General features: G+C 48.6%; 1 long non-coding RNA gene across 1 annotated transcript in view; it reads left to right on the forward strand.

Moving 5' to 3' along the window:
* LOC309567853 overlaps nucleotides 1–8885 on the forward strand; it is a 1051047-nt gene extending 1042162 nt beyond the window's left edge. Inside the window, exon 2 of the long non-coding RNA XR_014225967.1 lies at nucleotides 8709–8885. This is a non-coding gene — a long non-coding RNA (uncharacterized lncRNA). The remainder of the gene's footprint in view (nucleotides 1–8708) is intronic.
* Nucleotides 8886–16263: the final 7378 nt, after the last annotated feature.

The raw sequence follows: 16263 nt of genomic DNA on the forward strand, positions 1-16263 counted from the left end.
AGGAGGAGGAGGAGGTCGCCAACGCAACCAGGGCACCGCCAGCACCTCAGAAGGCAGGGTTAGCATGGCCGAAATGTGGAAAAGCTTTGTCAGCACGCCACAACAAACAGCAGCACCAGCAGCTCAGATGGAACGTCTTAGCAGGAGGCAGCATTTTACCAACATGGTGGAGCAGTATGTGTGCACACGCCTACATGTAGTGAATGACGGGTCTGCCCCCTTCAACTTCTGGGTCTCCAAATTGGGCACATGGCTTGAGCTTGCCCTTTACGCCTTGGAGGTGCTGGCGTGCCCTGCAGCCAGTGTATTATCTGAACGGGTATTTAGCACGGCTGGGGGCGTTATAACAGACAAGCGCAGCCGCCTGTCCAGAGACAATGTGGACAAGCTCACGTTCATTAAAATGAACCAGGCATGGATCCCACGGGACTTTTCCGTACCTTATGCAGAATAGCAATGGATACCGACCTTACCCACCCATTGTTCCATTTTTGCTCTTTCTCACTCTTTTGGGGTGTACCCTCATTTAAAATTTTTGAAAAGAAGCAGTGTTGGCTACCTCGTCCTCCTCCTCAGGGCCAGATTAATGTAGGGGCTATTGGAGCTGCAGCTCCAGGCCCCTACCTTTTATATAGGCCCCGGGTTGGCCATATTCACTGTTACCGCTCTTCTGTCACTTGTAAACACAGAAGTCTGGCTTCTATGCTCGCTTCCCCAGGCAGCACCCTCAGAACCTCCCCACACAGCGTGAAGGCCGGACAAGGAGGGACAGTTGGCGATGCATGGATGTGTTTATGGGCTTCAGAGACAGCATCCCATGTTGAATTAGGCATGCATGGCTGCACCCTTCCTCCTCTGGGTGCATGGCAAGGCACGGCCCTTAAGGCCCTTCAAAATCCTCAGCACCAAGCCCATGATGCTGTTAATCCGGCCCTGGTCCTCCTCCACCGCCGCTTCCACCTACACCGCCCATAGGTGTGCGCAGCCTATTGCATTAAGGTGTGCACCCCAAAGTTGAAATACACATGCATGTGTTTGCCAGCAGGGAGAGTAATGTATCGGGGCCATGTACCTGTAGGCAAGGAGAAATAGAGCAGAGCAGGTCCCAGGGAGATCTTTCCCATCTCCTCACTGGCAATGCTATGTGCCCTAGGTGATTAGGGTGTGCCCAGGCACACCCAGCACACCCTGTGCGCACGCCTATGTCACCGCCACATCCACCACCACCTCAACCTCCCTCCTACTCCATATGGGCCTCGTCCTTCAGAGATGAAGAAGAACATTGTTTTATTTTTCTGTTTTTTTTTTGTTGTTTTAAGTTATTTCCCTATCCACATTTGTTTGCAGAGCACTTGCCATGCTCTTAATTACGTTTTGCTGCCATTTGCAGCACTCTAGCCCTTTCCTTTGGTGTTTTAGAGCCATTTTAGTGCCTTAAAGTTCGGGTCCCCATTGACTTCAATGGGGTTCGGTGTCCGGGAAAAGTTCGGTAAAAGTCCGGGACACGGACCCGGACTTTTTTTTAAAGTTCGGCCGAACCCGTCGAACACGGACATCTAGGTGTTCGCTCAACCCTAGGGGAGATACCAAAGAAATGGTTAGACCCAGAGAGCCCTACCCTTCGAGACTGGTTTATCAGAATGGAATATATATAGAATACGGAGTATCTGGGCTGTAGAGATGAGGAACAAGTAGAAGGCTTTATGAATAAATGGAGAAACTGGGCAGAGTTCAAAATGACCAATAAATGCACAGCAATATGGGTAGATTAGGGGGATTATAGAAGACCGAAAAGTCCGGTAATAGTTAGTGAAGTAGTAGGAGAAGAGGCACATCAAAAGGAAAGTAGGGTAAAGGTATTGGGGTTTCATGGGATTTAGGGAAAAGGGGGGAAAGGTTATAATGGAAATATGTGAAGTAATATTGTATTTGTTTGTTTATATTAAATTAAAAACTAATTACATTTATATCTATCTATCTATCTATCTATCTATCTATCTATCTATCTATCTATCTATCTATCTATATAATATTTATATATATTATATATACATAGATATGTATATATATATATATATATATATATATATATATATATATATATATAAATAAAACCATCTTTATTCCAAAAATTTCTTAAAAGTTAGTAGACATAAAATCATTACAGCGCCCTCTACATTCACCCTCTTCATTCAACAGTACCCAATCCCAAGCATGGAGATGCAGATCCAGCTGAAGAGTATGTATGATAGATGAGAATTAATCAATGGAAAGTATATACACTATATTACCAAAAGTATTGGGACACCTGCCTTTACACACACATGAACTTTAATGGCATCCCAGTCTTAGTCTGTAGGGCTCAATACTTAGTTGGCCCATCCTTTGCAGCTATAACAGCTTCAACTCTTCTGGGAAGGCTGTCCACGAGGTTTAGGAGTGTGTCTATGGAAATGTTTGACCATTCTTCCAGAAGCGCATTTGTGAGATCAGGCACTGATGTTGGATGAGAAGGCCTGGCTCGCAGTCTCCACTCTAATTCATCCCAAAGGTGTTTTATCGGCTTGGAGTCAGGACTCTGTACAGGCCAGTCAAGTTCCTCCAACCCAAACTTGCTCCTAAACCTTGTGGACAGCCTTCCCAGAAGAGTTGAAGCTGTTATAGCTGCAAAGGGTGGGCCAATACAATATTGAACCCTACGGACTAAGACTGGGATGCCATTAAAGTTTATGTGTGTGTAAAGGCAGGCGTCCCAATACTTTTGGTAATATAATGTATGTCTGACCCCTATACTCTGTACATTATATATACGCCTGACACCAGCACTCTGCACTTTATTTATGTCTGACCTCTACACAATGTACATGCAGGGAAGAAAAAAAAAAGGGTAATAAATAATGGATGTATGCTATAGGCCCAGAATCCAGAAACTGGACAGATAGAACTGCTCACTCCTCTAAGGTTCGTCATTTCTTGCATGTTTTGCATGACAATTTCATGTGTCAGTTGGTGGAAGCCAGGGCTGGCCCAAGACATTGTGCTGCCTGGGTCCAAAAATAGAAAATGCTGCCTCCCCCCACCCCCACCGCTCCCCAAAAGAGATCATGCCCACCAAAGGGCACCCACATCCATTATTTTATATCCTGACTATTAAAATTAAATTGATCAGGAAGTCAGATTTACATGCAACAGTGGTAGTGGTGGTGGTGGTGGGGAGGGGGGGGGGGGGGATCCTGTCTGAGGCAGCACTGGTGGTGGTGGGGTGGTTCAGACAGAGATGGTGGTGGTGGTGGGGGTTCAGCCAGAGGCATCAGTGGTGGTGGTGGTGGGGGGGGGGGGGGTTCAGTCCAAGGCAGCAGTGGTGGTGGTGGTGGTGGGGGGGTTCAGTCAGAGGCAGTGGTGGTTGGGGGGGTTCAGACACAGGCAGTGGTAAAGGTGGTGGTGGGGGGTTTCAGTCGGAGGCAGCAGCCGTGGAAATGGGGGGGGGGGGTCAGTCAGAGGCAGATATGGTGGTGGGGGGGTTCAATCAGAGGCAGCAGGGGTAGGGGAGTTTAGGCAGAAGCAGCAGTGGTGGGGGGGTTCAGACAGAGGCAGTGGTGGGGGTGGGAGGGGTTCAGTCAGAGGCAGCGGTGGTGGTGGGGGAGGTTCAGTCAGAGGCAGTGATGGTGGTGGGGGGGTTCAGTCAGAGGCAGTGGTGGTGGGAGGGTTCAGACAGAGGCGGCAGTGGTGGTTGTTGGGGGGGGGGGTTCAGTCAGAGGCAGTGGTGGGGGGGGGGGTTTGGTCTGAGGCAGCAGTGGTGGTGGTGTGGGGTTTCAGTCAGAGGCAGTGGTGGTGGGGGGGATTCAGACAGAGGCGGCAGCAGTGGTGGTGGTGGGGGGGATTCAGTCAGAGGCGGTGGTGGTGGGGGGGGTTTTGTCCGAGGCAGCATTGGTGGTGGTGGTGGGGGGTTCAGTCAGAGACAGTGGTGGTTGAGGTGTTCAGACGGAGGCAGCAGTGGTGGTGGTAGGGGGAGTTTCAGTCAGAGGCAGTGATGGTGTTGGTGTTGGGGGGTTTGGTCCGAGGCAGCAGTGGTGGTGGGGGGATTCAGTCAGAGGCAGCAATGGTGGTGGGGGGTGAGTCAGAGGCAATAGTGGTGGTGGGGGGGTTCAGTCAGAGGCAGATGTGGTGGTGTGGGGGGGGGGGGGGTTCAGTCAGATGCAGCAGTAGTGGGGGATGGGATCAGTGGCTCTGGCACTTGCTCTCAGTGTCAGTTGTGCTTCCAGTGATGCCTCTTCCAACATGGGGTCTCCGAGCACAGCTCCTCCTCCTTCACGTTGGTCAGCTGACTTTCTTCTGCAGTTTCTGCCTCCTGTCCCGACATGGCATCTGTCTGCAGCAATAGGGGGAGCTGTGGAGAGGATGGGTGGACGGTCCACTGTGTGGGTATGGCAACTTCTGTCATAACCTCTAACAGCAGCGGCGCCGGGCTCCCTCACAGTGGGATAGGCAACAGACCCCCCACAGTGAAATAAGCAGCAGAGCAGAGAGGGGCAGAGCAGGGTGGAGCAGAGTGGGCAGGTGGGAGTTCCACCACTGTCTTGGTGGAAGCCTCAACTAGAAACAAGGCTCTGCTTGACCGACTAACTGCAAACAACACAGTGCTGATCGTGGATGTGAAAGCAAGGGATTCGGTTAGAGAGAAAAGGGGGGAATGACTGCAAGGGGCACTGTAATGGGGGGTTGTGATTGCCAGGGGCACTGTAATGGGGCTGTGATTGCTAGGGGCACTGTAATGGGGAGTTGTGATTGCTAGGGGCACTGTAATGAGGGTCTGTGATTGCTAGGGGCAATGTAATGGGGGACTGTGATTGCAAGGGGAACTGTAATGGGGGGCGGTGATTGCTAAGGGCAGTGTAATGGGGGCTGTTATTGCTAGGGGCACTGTAATAGGGGCTGTGATTGCAGATGGCACTGTAATGGGGGCTGTGATTGCTAGGGGCACTGTAATGGGGGGCTGTGATAGCTACGGACACTTTAATGGGGGGCTGTGTTTGCTAGGGGCACTGTAATGGGGGTCTGTGATTGCTAGGGGAACTGTAATGGGGGCTGTGATTGCTAGGGGCACTGTAATCAGAGGCTGTGATTGCTAGGGGCACTGTAATGAGAGGCTGTGATTGCTAGGGGCACTGTAATGGGGGACTGTGATTGCTAGGGGAACTCTAATGGGGGGCGGTGATTGCTAAGGGCACTGTAATTGGGGCTGTTATTGCTAGGGGCACTGTAATAGGGGCTGTGATTGCAGGTGGCACTGTAATGGGGGCTGTGATTGCTAGGGGCACTGTAATGGGGGGCTGTGATAGCTACGGACACTTTAATGGGGGGCTGTGTTTTCTAGGGGCACTGTAATGGGGGTCTGTGATTGCTAGGGGAACTGTAATGGGGGCTGTTATTGCTAGGGGCACTGTAATGGGAGGCTATGATTGCTAGGGGCACTGTAATGGGGGGGGGGGGCTGTGATTGCTAGGGGCACTGTAATGGGGGGCTGTGATTGCTAGGGGCACTGTAATGAGAGGCTGTGATTGCTAAGGGCACTGTAATGGGGGGCTGTATATGCTAGGGGCACTGTAAGGGTGTTGTGATTTCTAAGGGCAGTGTAATGGGGGGGGGCTGTGATTGCTAGGGGCACTGTAATGTGGGGGGCTGTGATTGCTAGGGCCACTTTAATGGGGGGCTGTGATTGCTAGGAGCATTGTAATGGGGGGCTGTGATTGCTAGGGGCCCTGTAATGAGGGCTATGATTGCTTGGGGCACTGTAATGGGGGGCTGTGATTGCTAGGGGCACTGTAATGGGGGGGCTGTTATTTCTAGGGGCATTGTAATGGGGGGTTGTGATTTCTAGGGGCACTGCAATGGGGGGCTGTGATTGCTAGGGGCACTGTAATGGGGGGCTGTGATTGCTAGGGGCACTGTATTGGGGGGGCTCTGATTGCTAGGGGCACTGTAATGAGGGCTGTGATTGCTAGGGGCACTGTAATGGGGGCTGTGATTGCTAGGGGCACTGTAATGTGGGGGGCTGTGATTGCTAGGGCCACTTTAATGGGGGGCTGTGATTGCTAGGAGCATTGTAATGGGGGGCTGTGATTGCTAGGGGCCCTGTAATGAGGGCTATGATTGCTTGGGGCACTGTAATGGGGGGCTGTGATTGCTAGGGGAACTGTAATGGGGGGGCTGTTATTTCTAGGGGCATTGTAATGGGGGGTTGTGATTTCTAGGGGCACTGCAATGGGGGGCTGTGATTGCTAGGGGCACTGTAATGGGGGGCTGTGATTGCTAGGGGCACTGTATTGGGGGGGCTCTGATTGCTAGGGGCACTGTAATGAGGGCTGTGATTGCTAGGGGCACTGTAATGGGGGCTGTGATTGCTAGGGGCACTGTAATGAGGGCTGTGATTGATAGGGGCACTGTAATGGGGGCTGTGATTGCTAGGGGCACTGTAATGGGGGGCTGTGATTGCTAGGGGCACTGTAATGGGGGTTTGTGATTGCTAGGGGCACTGTAATGGGGGCCGTGATTGTTAGGGGCACTGTAATGGGGGGCTGTAATTGCTAGGGGCACTGTCGTGGGGGGCTCTGATTGCTAGGGGTACTGTAAGGGGGGCTGTGATTGCTAGGGGCACTGTAATGGGGGCTGTAATTTCTAGGGGCACTGTAATGGAGGCTGTGATTGCCAGGGGCACTGTAATGGGGGGGGGGTGGGCTGTGATTGCTAGGGGCACTGTAATGGGAGGGCTTTGATTGCTAGGGACACTGTAATGGGGGGCTGTTATTGCTGGGAGCACTGTAAGGGGGTTGTAATTGCTAGGGCACTATAATGTAAAGGGGCACTGTGATATAAAGGGGACTGCATTGTAAGGGAGCACTGAATATCCTGTCACCAACCACCTTGTACATGTGCACCCCCCACCCCTCGGTCCCATGGAAAAATTGGCTGCTCAATCTAAAATACCCGAGCCTATTTTTTTTGTCCCAGTCCGAGCCTGATGGCTACCCTGAATGGCAGTGAGGGGGACTAGCAAATAAAACACTTTGCTAAATGCATCGCTTCTTCTGAGACTGACCAGCAAACATCATCTAGACCCAAAGACATGAGACCGCCATCTGACGGATGCATGTCATCATGTGTTGATGAGTACCTAAAAGACTTATAAAGATTTTCTCACATATGTATAATTACCAAGGTTTAGAGGATAGTGGAAAAACAACACAGGGCTAAGAGGCAGACACTCGGCATGACTTTTATTTGCTTGTGAAAGGGCCCATTAGATGTGTTAGCGACAGGCTGCAAGCGTGCCAATAAAGAGTTGTATGGCGACTATTCCCGACCTAGGTGTGTTGGCCAAACCTGCAGTCAGGTTCACACGTGTGCAGTCAGCCTGATGTTTTCTCACGCTTGTGAAGTGATTATTCAGACTCATTACAAACCCTTCAGCTGCCTGTGGCCTCGCCTGGGAAACGCCGAGTGAAACTGCTTACTCAGTGGGAGTGGGCCGCTGGGACGGATCTCCTCTACATCTGCAAGTCTGGGCAGAGCGACGACGGCGGAGAAAAGAAAATCCTGCCCTGCCAGGAGTGTGTCCTCCTCGCTGGCTGCGTTCCATCAGACACACAACTATGTCACCGTATGCGGAGGACATGCCAAGTGTGTGCTGGAAACAGGACGGTGCCAAGCAAACGCAGATCACATTTTCTGATAAAGTCCGTGACCTGATCTGTACTGTCTGGTTAGTCATGCAGAAGAAGTTTGTTTTAGTTTATGTAAATAGTTAAATTGGAATTTCAGGCAAACAGCTACAATGAGGGGAAAAAAAGTATTTGACCCCCTGCTGATTTTGTACGTTTGCCCACCGACAAAGAAATTATATAGTTTTAAAATATCCAGAAAATGCATTTAAAAAAAGTTATAAATTGATTTGCATTTTAATGAGTGAAATAAGAATTTGATCTCCTATCAATCAGCAAGATTTCTGGCTCCCAGGTGTCTTCTATACAGGTAATAAGCTGAGATTAGGAGCACTCTCCTAAAGGCAGTCCTCCTAATCTCAGCTTGTTACCTGTATAAAAGACACCTGTCCACAGAAGCAATCAATCAATCAGATTCCAATCTCTCCACCATGGCCAAGACCAAAGAGCTGTCCAAGGATGTCAGGGAGAAGATTGTAGACCTACACAAGGCTGGAATGGGCTACAAAACCATCACCAGGCAGCTTGGCATAGGCGTGCGCAGGGGGTGTGCCAGGTGTGCCTGGGCACACTCTAATCACTCTGTGCGGTGCCGATTTTCCCTACTGCCAGGGCTTCCCCTAATGTTGCGTTCCCCCACTGCAGTGCTGCTGGCTTCCCTCCCTTCCTCTCCTCTCCCCCAGACTGCTGCGGGCATGTTTTAGGATGGAGAGTAGAGGAATGGGCTAATCAATATGTAATTTACTGGCCCTTTTCTTATTCTAAATGAACACACTCACTCACTGTGTTCAATCATAACTGAAGCCTAGTAAACTGTGTTTACTAGGCTTCAGTTTGTGAATGAACTGGAAGCCGCTCAGCACAGAGCACTCCCCATTCATTCACTGTCTGAGGCTGCAGAGAAAGGCATATGTGTTTGAGCTTTGGGGTGCACACCTTAATGCAATAGGCTGTGCACACCTATGCAGCTTGGTGAGAGGGTGACAACAGTTGATGCGATTATTCGCAAGTGGAAGAAACACAAAATAACTGTCAATCTCCCTCTGTCTGGGGCTCCATGGAAGATCTCACCTCGTGGAGTTTCAATGATGATGAGAACGATGAGGAATCAGCCCAGAACTACACGGAAGAATCTTGTCAATGATCCCAAGGCAGCTGGGACCAAAGTCACCAAGAAAACAATTGGTAACACACTACGCCATGAAGGATTGAAATCCTGCAGCACCTGCAAGGTCCCCCTGTTCAAGAAAGCACATGTACAGGACTGTCTGAAGTTTGCTAATGAACATCTGAATGATTCAGAGGAGAACTGGGAGAAAGTGTTGGGGTCAGATGAAACCAAAATCAAGCTCTTTGGCATCAACTCAACTCGCCGTGTTTGGAGGAGGAGGAATGCTGCCAATGACCCCAAGACCACCATCCCCCACCGTCAGACAGGTGGTGGAAACATTATGCTTTGGGGGTGTTTTTATGCTAAGAGGACAGGACAACCTCACCATATCAAAGGGACGATGGACGGGGCCATATACCATCAGATCTTGCTTGAGAACCTCCTTCCCTCAGCCAGGGCATTGAAAATGGGTCATGGATGGATATTCCAGCATGACAATGACCCAAAACACACGGCCAAGGTAACAAGGGAGTGGCTCAAGAAGAGGCACATTATGGTCCTGGAGTGGCCTAGCCAGTCCCCAGACCTTAATCCCACAGAAAATATGTGGAGGAAGCTGAAGTTTCGAGTTACCAAACGTCAGCCTCGAAACCTTGGAGTTGGGACAAATCCCTCCTGAGATGTGTGCAAATCTAGTGGCCAACTAAAAGAAACATCTGACCTCTGTGATTGCCAACAAGGGTTTCTCCACCAACTACTAAGTCATGTTTTGCGAAGGGGTCAAATACTTATTTCACTCATTAAAATGCAAATCAATTTATAACTATTTTGAAATGCGTTTTTCTGGATATTTTTGTTGTTATTCTGTCTCTAAGCACCGGTTCACACTGCAGCGACGCTACTTCGCACCGCGACCTCCGAGGTCGCAGTGCGAGCAGCACGCCGCGACCTCGGAGCGGCCGCCACGGACTTCATAACATTGAAGTTTATGGCGGTCGCCTCCGGGTCGCCCCAAAGAAGCTCCGGACCCTTTTTCTAGGTCGGAGCGACTTGTGTCGCTCCTATTAGAACGGGTCCGCAGCTTCCCTATGGGAGGCGACCTGTGAGGCGACCTGGTCGCCCTAGTGTGAACCGGCACTTACTGGTAAAATGAACCCACCAATAAAATTATAGACTGATCATTTCTTTGTCAGTGGGCAAATGTACAAAATCGGCAGGGGGTCAAATACTTTTTTCCCTCACTGTAAATACTGAAAACATACATCTATCCCCCATAACATTATGACCACCCACCTAATATTGAGTATGGCCCCCTTTTGCTAAAATAAGCCCTGACCCATTGAGGCATGGACACCAAAGTAACATCCACATGAATGGCAGCACCCTAGGTTTCACAGCAGAACATTGCCCAAAGCATCACACTGCCTCTGCCGACTTATGCCGCATCCTGGTGCCATCTCTTCCCCAGGTAAGTGACGCACACACACCCGGCAATTCACATGATGTAAAAGAAAACATGATTTATCAGAGCAGGCCACCGTCTTTCATTTCTCCATAATCCAGTTCTGATGTTCATGTGACCATTGTAGAAGCTTTTGGCTGTGGACACGGGTCACCATGGGCTTCACAGCCCCATAGACAACAAACTGCGATGCCACTATTTTTCTGCTTTCACCACATCAACTTCATGGACAACATGTTTACTTTCTGCCTAATATATCCCACCCATTTTCAGATGCTATTGCCACGAGATATTCCCTTTACATGTCAGTGGTCATGATGTTATGGCGTACGGTGTATATGGAAGCTGATGAGAGGGGGAGATGTTGTGCAGTCCTAACACACTTCCTGTCCTCGGGTGACTCTTCCTCCATAGATAAAGTACATTGAGTGAGTGTTGTGATTAGCTCAGGTTTGGACAGTGGCGGCTGCTGCATGAAAATTTGGGGGGTGGGGGCAAAACCAACGCCCCCCCTCCCCCGCAGGTTAAACCCAGCGGTCAAATCTAAGACCCCGCCCAGCTGGACAGCCAGCATCCTTACCTCCTCCTTCTCCGAGCGGCTGTGAGTCTCCTCTGGCCGTACGTCTCCTCCCTCTTCCTGGCCAATGACCAGTAAAATTGCTTCTCTTTTTAGCCAATCAGGAAAGGGGTCTCACGACCCACTTCCTGACCTGCTTCCTGATTCGCTGGGAGGAGGATCAGTGTGATAATAGCGAATATTCATTCGCTATTGTCATACAACTGGGTAGGCTCAGGGCGCAGTGCACTGCGCCCCGAGCCCACCCTTTTTTGAAGCCTATTAGAGCCTCTGGTTCTAATCACGTGCTTCAAAAACAAAAAAATCCCCTATTGGAATCCATGCATCTGGCACCCTGCATATAGATTAGGGGGCTGGACACATGGATAGGGGGGTGGCGCACAACTGGGTGGGCTCGGGGCGCAGTGCTCTGTGCCCCGAGTCCACCCTTTTCTGAAGCCTATTAGAGCCTCTGGCTCTAAAAAAAAAAAAAAAAAATCCCCTATTGGAATTCATGCATCCTATGCCCTGCTGTAGATTAGGGGGCTGGACACATGGATGGGGGGAGGGGGGGCAGCGCACAACTGGGTGGGCTTGGGGCACAGTGCTCTGTGCCCTGAGTCCACCCTTTTCTGAAGCCTATTAGAGCCTCTGGCTCTAAAAAAAAAAAAATCCCCTATTGGAATACATGCGTCCTATGCCCTGCTGTAGATTAGGGGGCTGGACACATGGAGGGGGGGGGGGGGGCAGCGCACAATTGGGTGGGCTTGGGGCGCAGTGCTCTGTGCCATGAGTCCACCCTTTTCTGAAGCCTATTAGAGCCTCTGGCTCTAAAAAAAAAAAAAAAAAAAAAATCCCATATTGGAATCCATGCGTCCGACGCCCTGCATGTAGATTAGGGGGCTGGATGCATGGATAAGGGGGGGGGGCGGCGCTCCTGCGCCCTCAATGGACGGGCCGCCCCTGATATATACATTGTTTACTTTCTGCTAAAAACATGTTAAAAAAAAGTAAAAAATCCAAATGCACGCCTTCGTCTATCACATAAAATCCCAATAAAATACATTTACGTTTTTGGTTGTAACATGACAAAATGTAGAAAAATCCAAGGGGTGTGAATACTTTTTCAAGGCACTGTATATGACAGTTAGGGGTTTAGATTTGAGCAGGAAATCTCCAATCTGCTGTCCCAGAAAAGACACAGCACAGCATTACTGCACAGTGAGAGTAGCATGTCATTATCTGCCCTCATTATCCTGTAGCAGAGTGTGGCCATTGCATTTATATGGAGTGAAAAGGTGATTGACTCATTTTAATAATTGCACAGCAGGAAGGCAGGGAAGCTCCCAAACAAGACAAGACATGAGGCACAGACTGGTCTGCAGACAGACAGAGCATTGCATCATGTGCTAAACCGCTTTGCATCTCGAACCTTTCTGTTATGACCTGAAATTCACAGAGCATCAATAAAGCTGAACTCCAAAAACGAAAACTTTAAATAGATACATTACCCACTCCTGGACCGGAAGGATTTACCCCCTTAATGACCAGGCCATATTTTGCGATTCGGCACTGCGTTACTTTAACGGACAATTGCGCGGTCGTGCGGCGCTGTACCCAAATAAAATTGATGTCCTTTTTTTCCCCACAAATAGAGCTTTCTTTTGGTGGTATTTGATCACCTGTGCGATTTTTATTTTATAAACAAAAAAAAAACAGTAAACAATTTTATAAACAAAAAAAAAAGCGACAATTCTGAAAAAAAAAAAAAAAAAAAGAAAAACAATATTTTTCACATTCTGCTATATGATATTCTCAAAAAAAAAATGTTTCAAATCAAAATTTTTTAACATTTTCGGCCATTTTGTTTTCTGCTAAATTTTTTTGGTAAAAAAAACGCAATAAGTGTATTTTGATTGGTTTACGCAAAAGTTATCGCGTCTAATAACTACGGGAAAGATTTATGTCATTTTTATTGTGTATTTTTTTTCACTAGTAATGGCGGCGATCTGTGATTTTTGCGACATTGCGATGGACAGATCGGACCCCTAACTGACATTTTTGACACTTTTGGGGGGACCAGGGACATTACTACAGTAATCAGTGCTAAAACTATGCACTGTTACTGTAATAATGACACTGGCAGGGAAGGGGTTAACAGTAAAGGTGATTAAGGGGTTAAATGTGAGCCTAGGGAAGTGATTCTAACTATGGGGGGGGCGTGGCTTGTGAAATGACCATAGAGACCTGTGTTCCTATATAGAAGGATCACATGCGCTCTGTGATCATTCCAGGGAGAAGAACGGTCAGCTGTGTTTACAACCCCGTGCATCAGATTCCCCGCAGCCGAGTGGGGGCGGGAGCGCGCCACCGGTGGCATGCGCTCGCCCCCTAGCTGCAGGGGCGCGACCGACGTAGAGCTACATCGTTTCACGCAGGAGGGCCGCACTGCCGTAGTAAATCGGCGGCGGGCGGTCGAGAACCGGTTAAATAGATACTTTGTTGAACGCAAAGGATACACTGTACAATTACTGTGTGCACAAATGTGTTTGCAAACCCAGATATTACTTTGTAGCAGTAGACATTATCACTGTGCTATATATAGCCTGTGCAAATAGCAGGGCTGTGGGAGGGGCCCAGAATGCCCCACCCACTATAGAAAAATATGGTGGGGAGGAGACAAGACAAGCCCCCCTGCATAAGGAGAGAGAGCAGAAATGTGGGAGGGGCCCAACAGGCTCCACCTACTACAGGAGGGGGCGGAGACAAGATCAGATCCACTGCACAAGGAGAGAGCAGAACTGTGGGAGGGGCCCAGTAGGCTGCACCCACTACTGGAGGGAGCGGAGACAAGACCTGTCACTCTGCACAAGGAGAGAGTGCAGATATGTGGCAGGGGCTCAGCAGGCTCCACTCACTATAGGAGAGGGCAGAGACAAGATCAGTCCCCCTGCACAAGGAGAGAGAGCAGAGCTGTGGGAGGGGCCCAGCAGACTCCACCCACTACAGGAGAGGGCGGAGACAAGACCAGTTACTCTGCACAAGGAGAAAGAGCAGAGCTGTGGGGGGGGGGGGCAGCAGGCCCCACCCACTACATGATGGGGTGGAGACAAGACCAGTCACCCTGCACAAGTACAGTGCAGAGATGTGGGAGGGACCCATCAGGCTCCACCCACTACAGGAGGGGCAGAGACAAGCCCGGTCACCCTGCACAGGGAGATAGAGCAGAGATATGAGAGGGGCCCAGCATGCTCCACCCACTACAGGAGGGGGCAGAGACAAGACCAGCCTCCCTGCACAAGGAGAGAGAGCAGCAGTGAGCGGTCTTTATTACAGGAAGTCTCATAACTGGATTCCTGCACAGATCTTGAAGAAATACACAAATATCACCGAGATTCAAGAATACACATGATGAATGGATTTAGACAATATTTATTTTGCCCGGGAGTGAAGCTTTAAAAAGCACTACTGTGGGGAAACTTTAACCCTCTGAATGTACATCAATATTAAAAACTGCCGATCTGCAGCAGTTGCACTGTACACAGAACCATGAAGTAACACTGGTGATATGATATCCCATCAACTGATACCTAACCCATACATATACTACTGACCATACATGAATACACAAACATTCATTAATAATAATAAATAAAATAATAAATAAATAAATAATAATAAATAATAAAATAAAATAAAATGTGCAATTTTCAGATGTAACTATTTTTTATTATTGTTGTTATTATTGCTACTAATATTATATAATTCCAATTACAGAACGATTGTCTACTATTTTTCAATCTGAAGCTTTCATTAAAAGACCCGCTGATCCTGCCATGAAGGTCCTTATTCAGGCACTTCCTGATGTTGGGTTACAACACCTCGTCCCTGGCCTTAAAGTGGTTATACCGGGATGATGCCTGCAGCTACAGTGGGGACAATAATTATTCAATTTCCTGCAGATTTTGTAAGTTTGCCCACTTACAAATAAATGAAAGGTCTTTAATTTTTATCACAGGTGTATTCTAAATAATACAGACAGAATATGAACTAAAAAATCCAGAACAAACATACGATACAAATGTTATAAATTGAGTTGCAGTTTAGTGAGTAAAATAAGTATTTGATCCCCAAGCAAAACATGACTTAGTACTTGGTGGCTCAAGAAGAAGCACATTAAGGTCATGGAGTGGGTTCCAGTCAGTCTTCATGCCTTAATCCTATAGAAAATATATGGAGGGAGCTGAAACTTTGAGTTCCTAAGAGACAGCCAAGAAGGATTTAGAGAAGATCTATAAGGAAAAGTGGACCAAAATCCCTCCTGAGATGTGTGCAAACCTGGTCACCAACTACAAGAAACGTCTGACCTCTGTTCTTCCCAACAAGGGGTTCTCCACCAACTACTAAGTCCTGTTTTGCTTGGGGATCAAATACTTATTTTACTCACTGAACTGCAACTTAATTTATAACATTTGTTTTATGTGTTCTTTCTGGATTTTTGGTTGATATTCTGTCTCTATCATTTAAAATACACCTATGATAAAAATTATAGACCCTTCATTTATTTGTAAGAGGGCAAACTTACACAATCTGCAGGGGATCAAATCATTTTTTCTCCCACTGTATAGGCATCACCCCCTGTATTGTTTTGTTCAATAAGCCTTTTTCGTTGAGGACCGGAAGGTCCCTGATCAGCTCTAAGGTATAGGAAGCCGGAAATGATGAGCATTTTTGTCATAGACAGTGCAGGGGAATCAGCAATTGTCTTCTCCCGACGGGGGTGGAGGCTGGTGGGGGAAGCCATCCCCGCCAGGAGAAGACAGTGATTATTGCTAGCAGCTATAGCAGCTGCTTGCAATAATCGGCAGCGAATCCAGAATGCTGGTTGTACCCAAGTTGATTGATGAATCAACTTTGTACATTCAGCCTGCCTAATAACGGTTGGACAGTGTCTCCTGAACCAGCCAAGATTTGAACTGTGTATGGCCATCTTTAGATCAAGTGTGGTATCTGTTCTTATCAGTGTGCAGTAGGGGTGCTACGCCATTATTCTGGACTTTTGGTAGGAATGGTTGGCTGTAAAGTAGCGCTGCTGGTATGATGGGGGCTCTGAAGGCTAGTACCGGCTGGAACAGAAACTGGGGTGCCCACAGGCGACTGGAGTAATTCCCCCAGGAAAACTGGATGGGCCCAGTTCCTCCTGGTTTGAATGGGTCTATCTTGTCTGGCCATGGGCTGGGAAGGTAGAGAGTCTGTGATGTCTGTGCCCCTTGGGAGTGGTTGCCCCAGGGGTGATCTTAGTAACACTTATCAGTGTGCAGTAGGGCTGCATTAATCAACATGGTACATTTAGCCTGCCCATTAAGTGTTTGAATCTTGGGCTGAACCGGCCGAGATTCGAACCATGTATGGCTAG

The sequence above is a fragment of the Pelophylax lessonae genome, assembly GCF_965119305.1.
Source record: "Pelophylax lessonae genome assembly, chromosome: 12".
NCBI classification, from domain to species: Eukaryota; Metazoa; Chordata; class Amphibia; order Anura; family Ranidae; genus Pelophylax; species Pelophylax lessonae.